Source organism: Solanum dulcamara, chromosome 1 (genome assembly GCF_947179165.1).
Source record: "Solanum dulcamara chromosome 1, daSolDulc1.2, whole genome shotgun sequence".
Lineage (NCBI taxonomy): Eukaryota > Viridiplantae > Streptophyta > Magnoliopsida > Solanales > Solanaceae > Solanum > Solanum dulcamara.
In genome coordinates this window covers 60,270,405-60,282,953 of record NC_077237.1, presented here as the reverse complement: position 1 = coordinate 60,282,953, position 12,549 = coordinate 60,270,405, and the positions used below count along the sequence as shown (strand labels likewise).

At 35.8% G+C, this 12,549-nt stretch overlaps 1 pseudogene; it reads right to left on the bottom strand.

Annotated features, from left to right (window-relative positions):
* Nucleotides 1-392: 392 nt before the first annotated feature.
* On the bottom strand, nucleotides 393-512 carry LOC129904860 (5S ribosomal RNA; annotated as a pseudogene).
* Nucleotides 513-12,549: the final 12,037 nt, after the last annotated feature.

Genomic DNA, 12,549 nt, shown 5'->3' with positions numbered 1-12,549 from the left:
TTTGACGAGACCCTGACAGACATAACACTAGAAGGCAGCTGCGGATAAAAACAAAAGAGTGTAACCATGAAAGGATATCAACCAACTTAAGAGACATTACGAAGGATAATGACAGCATGCTAGACCAAAAGCCAAAATGTTGGTTATAGAGTTAGTCGCAAATGATGTTGCGATAGATAAATCACCAAAGAAAAAGGAATACAAAGCCTCCTGTGGTAGAAAATAAGAAGAACATAAACTGAATAGAGGATAGTGGAGTTAAAGGTCTACGTCGGTACTGGATGCAAGATAACAGACGAAAGTACAGGGCGAAACATAAAGACTCGCGAGATAACGCTGAGGTAAATCTTGGGCTAAATTGAGTGCCCGCACATCGTGGAAAGGATTACAATGAAATGCGACATGAAGACTTCCCAGGGAGGTTACCCATCCCAGTATTACTCTCACCCCAGCACGCTTAACTTCAAAATTCTGATGGAACTTAATGTGTTAGTGCTGGTATGATCACACGAGATGGAAGAATCTGAACTAGCGACGGAGAAATGATATGAGATTATGTACCTGGAGTATTATAAGATACGTTAAGGTAATTCTAACAAGGACTTAAGCAAAACAAGAAGGATTAGCTAATTGCTAACTGACGACATATTCGAATGCCATAGTTCGTCAACATAGTACCTGTTAATAAGAGGCAAACCACCGAAGGGCTATATGGGCTAGTGGGCGAGGGAATTTCGACACCACTAGGCAACCAACTCTGAGGGCAAGAAAAAGCAAAACCCAAAAGGTAAGGATATCATTTGATGTAACTTACGGATAACAGGAAGTAATACCCAAGGTCAAAAATTCCGCAGTATGACCTGGGCTACAAGACTCACTTCACACTCCATTGACAGATGGCTCTACAGGGAATGTTACCTGTGAATTAATGATATTAGTCCCTTCTCCTTCGATCACAGGTTACCTACTCCACCGAGAATGTATAAAGTTGTAAGGTAAAAGAGTGGTAGGACCTTACGGAGTATCCGCATCTATTGTCCTAGGCAAGGGAGCCCAAGTTATAATTAACTATCGAGAGATGCAAAGATAGGTTAAGTCAAACTATCGAGATGGAATTAATACTACGAGTGAAGTAAGACATGATCACGAATGGACCAATGATCTACCCCAATATCGAGGGTAGGATAAGGGAGAAAAATGTAGGGTAAACAGGAACACTCGTGAGGTAACACTAGGGTACCTCTTGTACCCTCTCATAATCTTGCAAAGGTAAAGAATAACACGAGACAATGTGTCTAGAGGATTACAAGCGGGGGTAAGGGAAATTGTGAAAGGGTCTAAGTAAAACTGGCAGAACTAGCTGATTTCTACAGGATGGCGAGCTTCTATGCCAAAATTCCTTCAGAGTTAGACCAGATCATGATAGGAAAAGCACAGAACGACTATGAGATCCACTATATGAGTGGACTTCAGCATTATTCAATAACCAACCTCTAAGGATTGGGAAAAAGAAAAGAAGAACCCAAAAGATAGAGTGCCAGTTGAAGTCTAGGAGAGAGTCGAGAAGAACTATACGAGGTTAAGGAGCCCTAAGTTATCAACGTTATTATGAACCTATCTTATACTTTGTAAAAGTAGGGTTCTATGTGGGTTATTGCGAATAGGCCGATGAATCATCCCATTTGCTCCAATCAAAAGCACCTATATAGTTGAAATTAGGTGGAATTATAGAATATGAAGAATAGTAAGGTTTCGTGAGGTTTCCCCAATTAATATCTCAGATAGAGGGACTTTGATTATGGTTAACGTCTAGAGATCAGTCCAAGAAAAGGTCGGGAGCACAGACAGGTCTTCATACCGTATTCTTCCTCAGGCTATTGAGCAGACTAAGCATACTATTATATGGTTGGCTTAGGAGCAACTGAGATGATCATCCACCACTTATTAAGATTACCTACCATAATGGCTACCACTCTGGTATCCCAATGGCTCCGTACAAGACTGGTAGAGTAAGATGTGTAAGTCCCCTATTGGATGGGTAGATGTTAAAAAGACTAAGCTAAGAAGGCCCCGACATGATTAAGCAAGCTATTGACTAAAAGCCCAAAGTCGGCAAAAAATGATATACAGATAATTGACATCGACATTCAGAGTTCAAACGGATGATTGGATGTTCATAACGGAGTCACCCAGAAAAGGGGACTTAACCCAAAAATATATTAGACTGTATTAGGTTGCGTGTAAGGTGGGTAATGCGGCTGGTAAGTTGAGCTCACCACCTAATTTGGAAACCATACGCCCAGTCTATCAGATATAGATGTCTCACAAAGGTACTAGTGATCCACCCATAGTATGTCTCATAAATAAAGTTCGTGAGATGGAAGAGTTATCCTACGAGGAGAAACTTATTTCCATCTTTGATTGGCAAATTGGAAGGTGACGAACTGAGGACGTGCCTTCCGTTAAGATACGGTGGAAAAACCAAAACCAGAAAGAGGATGACCGGGGAAATTAAAGAGAACATGAAACACAAGTATTCGCACCTCTACAGGTAACTCCAACTCTTGAGCACTCGTATGTTAATAATATAGATGGAAATGTATGTGCTAGCATAAAGGAAAAGAACCCCTCTATAATTTTTATAAAGTCTTAAAGGAAGTTGTATTTAACATTCGGGGATGAATGTTCTAAAGGGGGGAAGGATGTTACACCCCACATCTTTGAACTCGGAAGGTTACTTAAGTTACTTAGAAGATAGTATGTGAGCTAATTAAATTACGACCCTATTGAACAACTCTAAGAAGGGAGAATGTGACACCTCATGGTAGGTAAGGTTGGAAATAGGGTCAAGAGAAGTCGAAAGGAGTCGGAGGCCAAGTAACGCATCATAGGACTCGGCTTATCTATGTAAGCTACTAATTTGGAAGTCTTACATACGTGAGTTACTTGATTACATACCAAGCTTACGTAACAAGGGTCTCATAGGCTCTTAAAGTGAGACGAGATTACGAATGAGATTACGAACCCACCAGAAGGAAAACAAATTGGACATGTGGCAGCCTAGGAGGGTGAAACGTGGCAGCACCTCAAGCAGGCAGGTGACCCACCTGCTTGGGGTCAAGTAGGTGACCCACCTGCTTGAGGGTGGTGGACCCCACTGCCACGTGGCAGCACCCCATTGGCCGTATATTTGAGGTGGCCCAATAAGGGCCTGACACGTGTCACCCTTAGGGGATGACACGTGTCACCTCATATATATATGTTGACTCTTCATGGATTCATTTATCCAAAAGCAGTAGCAACATAGGGAGAAAACGTGAAAGAGAAAGGCAGCCATAGCTTAGAAGCTTAAAGGTGAGTTTTCTAATTTTCTCTCCGTGAATTAATTATATGCGACGTTCCTAAAATACGTGGAGGTGTATATATGTATATTACAATGCTTACGAAACCATATTTTCAGTTCTACACTTGAAAAACTAAAAGAAGCTCAAAGAAGAAAACCTAGAGGATAAAAGGGAGAGGGCTATGGGTTGGGCCCTTTTGGGGTGAGCTTCCAGTTTTTGTTTCGTGAATTAATTATTTGAAGTGTCACTCATCTGTATAATTATGCTTAATAACATAAAATTTTAATTTGGGGCAGCGAGGAAGTCGCACAAACAGCCCGCTCAAGTTCAGCGCGTTTGAAGAAGTTCCGAGTTGCGATTTGGCTAGCTTTGGCCAATTTCGGGTAAGGTAAGACTTCTCCTTTAAATTTGGAATTTATGGTGTTATTATAGGGTGTATTACACACCTTTTGGTCTGCTGTAAGTTGTGGAAAAGTCGCAAAAAGTTCGACATTCGGAATAAACTAAATTGAAGTCGCTATAGTTGAATTGTTGCCGAAATAGAGTGTTGTTCTTATGAGGTGCTGCTGCAGGGGTGTGGCTTGTGGTTGCAGGGTCTAAAATTTTTTTAAATGAGGTGGTGGAGCTTCTGGTTTCATCCACATGACCCCCCTCTTCGTACGGTTAAAGGTTTGACAAAAATGGAAACTAGAAACCCTATTTTGATATCGTAATTTTGAATAAGTCGTTTGAAATTTATGTTGTATATGGTTGGTATGAATTGCTGCAGGTTGTTGTTGTTGGTTGGCTGTAGGTCTTAGGGACCTAATTGGAAATTTAGATAGGGCACATTATAAGGGAGGTGCTGCCCAATTTTCGTCGACGCCTTAGCAAATAACAGAACTAGTCGGGGAAACGACTAAGGAAATAGATTCCATTAATACTAAGATGTAACCTGAGGTGGTGGAAAGTTAAGAGGGGTTGATATTCATATTAATTTCATGTTGAATAGGTTCAAAGGACGACGAGGCGAACAGGATGAGGAATAACTCAGACAAGGTATGTAAAGCTTTCTCTTGGCATGTTTTGGTATAAGTTCGTACATCTATCTTTCTTTCCTTTTGGAAATGTTTAGCCTTAAGTGAATTGTATATGAAGTTTGGGGATAATTCCATTCCCAGAATTCTGAGTACACCTCATAACTCCTATCCATTGTTCAGTATTAGAGTTTCTGTGAAGATTAAGTATTGCCTAGTAGGGCTTCTATGTATCAGAATGTAATCTATGGGAAGCTATCTCTCATTTTCATTGAGATGTATTTGATACAAAAATGAGGTTACAATGCCATAGTGGTTCACCGAGCCCCGTGAAGGGCCGGATACAAAATATGTATATGAAGATCACCTGAAGAAAGGTACAGACTAAATAGAGCTTATTCTCTTTCTTCTTTTGGGGCATGTCCTTGTCTTAGTCGTAAGCTGAATCTGATCTGAACTCTGAGGTAACTCCATTCTTAAACATATCTTAATTACTTTTGAATATCGAACTCTGATAGTAGTTAAACTATTTCCCTGGAAACTTTTATATGTTAAAGAGGTAACAAATGTACAGGCTCCAAGTCTTACAGACTATATGTTAACAAATGTTCTTGGTTCCATAAGCGATTTGGCTTTACTTTATTACATGTCTAGGAGCCCCAAGATTATAATTGATATTGCCCATAATGGCATTTAGAAGTCACTCGAGATGACTACACTACTACTCGAGTCCTCCGACAAAATTTGAATCTTCTTATACGGTCAAGTCTCTAATAATGATTTAAATTGCATATAGTTACTCACTACTCTACTCGTGTATATTGTAACACTTCTTTCCCTGAGTCCCGGGCCAGGATATGTTCTCGTGCACAGTTCACTGCATTATTCCCTGAGTCCCTCAATAGAGGGCCAGGATACGTGTATAGATATATGATGATGCGTTGTAATAAGGTGGTGATGGCGTCGGGCCTATGATGGTCCTACAGATGTGATTCACCGGATCCTTGAAAGGGCCGGCTATATTGTATAAATTGAGCATGCATGCTTTTGTGATTCACAGAGTACAAGTACATGACTTTAATTTAATAATTTGTTCCCCTGCTTCTCTATTTCGAATATACCCCCAGTGTATTATATTACATTTTACATACTCAGTGCATATGTCGTACTGACCCCCCTTTCCCGGGGGGCTGCGTTCATGCCCACAGGTACAGATACAGATTTTGGGAGTCCGTTAGCTTAGGGTTCTATGCAGCTCAGCTGGAAGAGGCTCCATTGTATCGGGGCCTAGTTTTAATATTGTCCACGGATGTATAGAAAATATTTTATCCATTCAGGGGTACGGGGGGGGCCCTGTCCCTCCATATGTTGTCATTTATATGTTTAGAGGTCTGCAGACATGTATATGTGGGTTGTATATGTCAGTTTGGTTCAGCTGGGTCTATATGATATATTGTACATGTTGTTATGTTATGGCAGCCTTGTCGGCTTGCGTGCCCGGTCATGTTGTGATACGAACAAAAAGGGCTACAGGTATATGTAAATATTATCGCCCAGTGGGGCTCTGTTACATGATATTATTTTATTTACAGTTCAATGTGACCACATCTGATAGATATGTGTACGGGGGGGTCCAGGTCGGACCCCAGTCGCGACCTACGGGGTTGGGTCATGACAGCCCTTAGGCAATTTCACCAACTCATAAGTGTGATTCTCATGTAAAGATTTCATCTCATCTTATATGATTTAATTAACTGATCCTTTTGGTTATCTTCCATAGCTTCCTCATAACACTCTGGTTCACCATCATCAGTGAGTAGTACATACTCATTAGGTGAATAGCGAGAGAAAGGAATACGTTATCTTGTGGACCTTCTAAGAGGAATATTTGATTCGTCTACAACTTCATGAACAGGAGAATTAACAATAACATCATTGGTATCATCAAAATCAACATGTTAATTTGATACATGATTCTCAGCATCACCATGATCATCAAGCCTACCAACGTCATGCACACTTGTATGAGAAACTTGATCAAGATGGACTACTCCATCTGAACTTGAAGATTTTAGCTTCTCCGTTCTGTCAATATCTTCAATAGTTTGATTTTCCATGAAGACAATATCGCGACTTCTCACAAGCTTCTTCTCAATTGGATCATATAACCTATAACCAAATTTATCAAGGCTATATTTAACAAAAATGTACTGCCTTGTCTTAGCATCTAACTTTGACCTCTCATCTTTCGGCACATGTACAAAAGTTTTGCAACCAAATACTCTCAAATGGTCATAAGAAACATCTTTATCATACCAAACTCTATTTGGAACATCATTTTGCAAAGCAACAACAAGAGATAAGTTAATGACATGTACAGCGGTCAATAAGGCTTCACCTCAAAAGGAGTTCGGCAACTTTGCTTCAGAAAGTAAACGTCTAACTTTTTCCATCAAGGTCCTGTTCATCCTCTCAGCCAACCCATTAAGTTGAGGAGTTTTAGGAGGAGTCTTTTGGTGCCTAATACCTTGATGCTTGCAGTATTCATCAAATGGTCCATAATATTCACCACCATTATCAGTACGAATACATTTAAGTTTCTTTCCAGTTTCTCTTTCAACTGAAGCGTGAAACTGCTTAAAGAAACCTAAAACTTGGTCCTTAGTCTACAAGACATAGACCCAAAGCTTTCTTGAGAATTCATCAATGAAAGCGACAAAGTAGAGTGCACCACCCAGAGTCTTTGTCTTTATTGGACCGCATAAATAAGAGTGCACCAACTCAAGCAACTCTGGCTTTCTTGAAGGAGGGTTAGACTTAAAGGAAACTTTATTTTGTTTTCTAGCCAAGTAGTGCTCACACTTTTCTAATTTAGCACTTTGGAAATCTGACAATAATTTCTTCTTGGCCAAAACATTAAGTCCTTTCTCACTGATGTGGCTAAGCCTCTTGTTCCATAAAGTTGAAGAGTTATTGCTCTCAACTGCATTCACCGTATTGGCACAAGTAGAAGTTGTAGTCCAGTATAGACCACGGCGTTTGTTACCATGTGCCACAACTAAGGAACCCTTAATAAGTTTTTATTTTCCTCCACCGTTGATACTAACATATCCTTCATTATCTAGAACACCAATAGAAATTAGAAGCAGACGAACATCAGGTGAATATTTTACATTGTTCAGAACTAGTTTAGTTCCAATACTAGTTTTCAAATAAATTTTACCAACACCAACCACCGTGGATACAGTCTCATTACCCATACTCAAGGTTCTAAAGTCGCTCGGAGTATAGAAAGAGAAAAACTCCTTCCTTGATGTCACATGAGATGCGGCACCAGTGTCCACAACCCAGCTTGACTTATCACAACTAATATTTAGCAGATCTGCATCAAGGACTATAACAAGATCTTCGGTGAAGATGGTGGCTAGACAATTTTCATTGCCATCTTCTTTATTTTCTACTTTGTCTTTGTTCTCCCTCTTTAATTTCTGGAAGAACTTCTTTGTGTGCCCTTTCATGCCACAATGATAGCACTCAATATCCGTAAGTCTGCCTCTAAATTTGCTCATGCTATGTTCTTTATTCTAAGAATCATGATTTTTATTTCTCTGTTTGGAGCCAGTTACCAGGACATTCGATGAAGAAGAAGAAGAACCTTGAGATTTTCTTCACATCTCTTCGTTCAAGACACTACTCTTGGTGAAATCTATAGAAATCACATCATCCGTAGTAGAATTTGACAATGAAGTTCTAAATATTTTCCAAGAGTCTGGTAGGGAACCAAGTAGAGGCAAGCCTTGAATTTCTTCATCAAATTTAATGTCCATAGCAGACAATTGATTCATGATTTCCTGAAAATTATTCAGGTGATCTGTCATCGGAGAGCCATCATGATATTTTAAACTTAACATCTGATTTATTGAGAACATTTTATTGTTCCTAGCCTTCCGAGCATACAAGCTTTCAAGATACTCCTATAGGGTACGAGCATGTGATTCCCAAAAATATGGTTCAACACATTATCATCAACCCATTGCCTAATAAATCCACACACCTGTCAGTGCAATAGATTTCACTCTTCATCTATTTTATTTTCAAGATTTACAGTGGTAAAGACTGGTTGATAAAAATTCTTGGCATAGAGCAGATCTTCCATTTTTTCCCTTCCAAATGGCACAATTAACTCCATTCAAAGTAACTATTCTACTAGTGTTAGCTTCCATCGTTTCTCCCCCAAAAAGATGTAACTATTATAAATCAAAGTAAATTTTTTATGATGTGGAAGTTTAGACAATGCTGCAACCACAAAACATACTCAGATAAAACCTTGCTCTCATACCAGTTTGTTGGGAAAACAGGGACTAACACAAAAATAAATATGGTCCAAATACTAGAAATAAAATAAAAAAATAATGACAATAAGAAGTTTACGTGGAAACCCTTTTAAATAAGGGAAAAACCACGGGTCAAGAGGAGCAACTGATATCACTATAGTAAGGAATTTTTACATTGGGTAGTACCAAGTACAATACTCAAAAATGACTATCACATACTCAAAACGAATAACACTCTTTTGATCTCCTACTTTACTAAAAATATCGCTCACACTCTATTTTTTTTCTTCATAGACTATTTTCTTATATAGTCTATGAAAACCTCACAGCTATCTAAATATTTTTCTCTCTATCTGTCTGTGAATTTTTTATGATTAAAATGAGGGGCTGAAGAGCTCCTTTTATAGGAACTCTTTTCACCAACTTGCCTACAAAATTTGACAAAACTCTGGAATTGGAGGAGCAATTTGGCAGCCACTTTTGACAAAAGCAGGCACTTTTGACAAACGCAAAAGTGGGACTGGACCCCACAAATGGCTCATGTCAGCATAAGCTAGCATGATTGAGGTTTAAAGATATAAAGTCAGTTTATTTGATTTTTTTAAATACTAATTGAAAAGTGAACAAAATATTTGAAATTAGATTCAATGTTTCAAAAGATACCTATGTACATTTTATATATTAACAAAATATGATGTATTAAGTTCCACTAAAGATCAGACAGGGTATAGTACTCTCATTTATTGTGATCGTCAATAAGAACATTGGATCCTGTTACATAAGGTAAATGATACGCTCAAATCACGCTTTTGAAAAATTTATAGCGGTCACTATCAAATGTAGAACTCAAACAAGATTGGAATCGAATTCCATAGAGAATAAAACGAGAATATTATTCTTAGGCATAATTAGAACAACCGATCTTTATTTCTAAAAACAGTGTGTAGAGTAAAGTTTAAAAAGTTTGTTTAGTATGCTTAATAAATAAAGATTTGATCATGCTTTAACAACGAGAATGTGAAACTAAGGTTGTGGATTTTCATTTCATGTCATAGCTTTAATTCGGTTGCCTTTACAAAATTCTAATTAAGTAATGTTAAGTGTAAAAAGATTGATATTTAAGGTACGTCTAGAGTCTTTCTGGTCCATCTAAAAGATATTATCCTAAGTTCATGCGGTACTTCCTATGTCTCAAGTAGACTATATCTATCAGATGTCAAGTCCTTAAATGAAACATAAGTCCCAAAGACGTGTGCTTAGTTCTTTTCCATTTTTCTAATCTTAACCTCTTTTTTTTCAAGCAAGTCTAGAAGACAAGTCAGTTTTAATGTAGACCTTTCATTAGAATCCATACAAAACGAAAGAACTAATGGAAATGTTGCTTTTCTTGAATAAGGTATCGTTCCATGACTCATAAACTAATAAAAACTAACCTCTAAATTTAAAGGACCAAAACTGCTATGTGCATAATTAAGAGACTACTTTGAATCTATCCTCAAACATGAGGGGCCATTTTGTTGCTTTCTCATGAAATAACTAATACTCCTTCCGTTTCAATTTGATTGTTCTGTTTTGACTTGATACAAAAGTTTAAGAAAATAGTTTTTTTTTTGAATTTTGTGGTCTTAAATTAAAAATATGTAGAATGTACCATAATCTCTTTTAATCTTGTAACCTTAAACATGTCATGTGAAAAGTTAAAATTAAAGAATAGCAAAAAAAAGATATTTTTTAAATAGACTAAAAAAAAAGTAAAACATACTAAAATAGAGGAAATGCATAAATAACTAATACATAAATAATTAAATTATACATAACTAATCGTGCATAAGATTATACATAAATTTTTCACAACTAATTCATATTATTATTAATACAATTATAACGTTAACTAGCCGCCAAACTATCTTTAAAGTAGTGTGAAACCAATATAATTTTTTAACTTTAATTACTTTAATTAAAGATCACATCCAATGATTCCCTCCTTTTTAATATTTTTAATTCCTAAAAGAGGAAAAGAAAGAAATGGCGACTTGCGATTTTTTTCCTTTTAAAAAAAGTTTTATGCTTTTTTTCTAAAAAAAAATTCATTTGCTCATTGAATAAAAATAACATGCATAATTGAAACATACAATTACTAAAGACAGAAGTTAAAAATAGTTAAAATTCGAGAATAACATTCCCGAATTTGAAGATTAAGTGTGAAGAACTCTAATTAATTTTTATATTCAAAATTAATGGATTAAAACTAATTATAATACTAATAGAGTCAATTCAAGAATTTAAATCAAAGGTAGATCGCTATTTCGAAAAGATTAGAGACTATAATAATTAACATAAGACCAAATTTCTCCTTTAATTTACTTTAATAGAAATCAAATATATTAAGTTAAGAACCTGTTTGGATGAGCTTATAACTATAATTTATAAGTCAAAAGCCATAAGTTAAATTTCTAACGAATTTCACTTATTTTTGTGATTTTGAATTATAAATAAGTCCTTAAAAATATTTTTTATTTTACCCAAATACTTTAAAGTTATTTAAAACTATTTTGACTTAAAAATACCTCAATTAAAAATCTTATCTCTTAAAGAATATTATTTTACAGGATAAATCTATAGTCCCCGAGCAGAGGCAAATGTAATATTTGTAAAGCATGGATGCATATTAAAAAAGGAAAAATGTTTTAAGTGAGACCTAGTTTCTAATCCTACAAGTAAATAATTAACATTCAGTGTACTATTTAATCTTTTTTCTAGGATGAGTGTCAACAAAAGATATTATACCAATTTTATATATTATATACATAAACACTTAATTTTATGAGAAGATCACGAATTCACGTGTTTCAATTTTATTTTATTTTTACATAAATTCGATCCAGCACTAAATAATTTTCTTTTAATTCAATTTGTAAAAATCTCACATTTTACACGACACACATTTTTTTTTTCAATTTTTCACCTGGTGTTCAGAGCTAATGGAGCCCCGATTAAATTCGGATCGCTCATTTGGGGATGGTGCTCCCAACAATTTTTTTGTCATATCCAAAACTCAAATATAAGACCTCTAATTAAGGGTGGACCCACATTTATAACTGGCACACATTATTTGAAGTGCTTTCTGAAATTAAAAAAGGAATCTCTAGTGTCACAAACACTTTATTTTTGTTGTCTTTCTGCAGGTTCCTGTCTTTTTGTTCGGGCCATTTGGACGCCATTAAGATTTGGTAAAAATAATTAAAAATACTACGTAATATATATATATATGTACGTAATGTTTTAGGCGTGAGGCGAGACATTTTATTTGATGTGAGGAAAGGTGTAAGTTGAGAGGTGCTGGATTGTTAGCCCTTGGATTTTTCAATTTATACTAGTATTTGTATTCGTGTAATGCACAGAATATTAAAGTATTATTTTTAATTATTTTAGATTGTGATGCATTGTTCGAAGATATTAAATCTTATTATCTTAAAAAAATCCAACTATTATATTGTTACTCAATGAAATATACTCCACCTTCTATCTCTCCACAATCAATCTATATGCATAGATATAACGAATCATGCAATAGTCAAATAATTTTTCTGTTTCTATATTTTTTCTTATTACATTGTTCCCTATTTTAAATTATTAGTTTGTAATATTAATTATTATTAATTTATCACTTGACTTAATATAATCAAGAGCTCTTTTATTAATATAAAATAAATATATTTATTATGTTTACTTGTAATTTTTATTTAATTTTTAAATTTTTATTATCTAAATACTTCATTATATTATCAAATTACTTCAAAATATTATCTTTTCACCCCCACCCCGTCGTTGTATATTTTTTTTTCTATGGTAGTT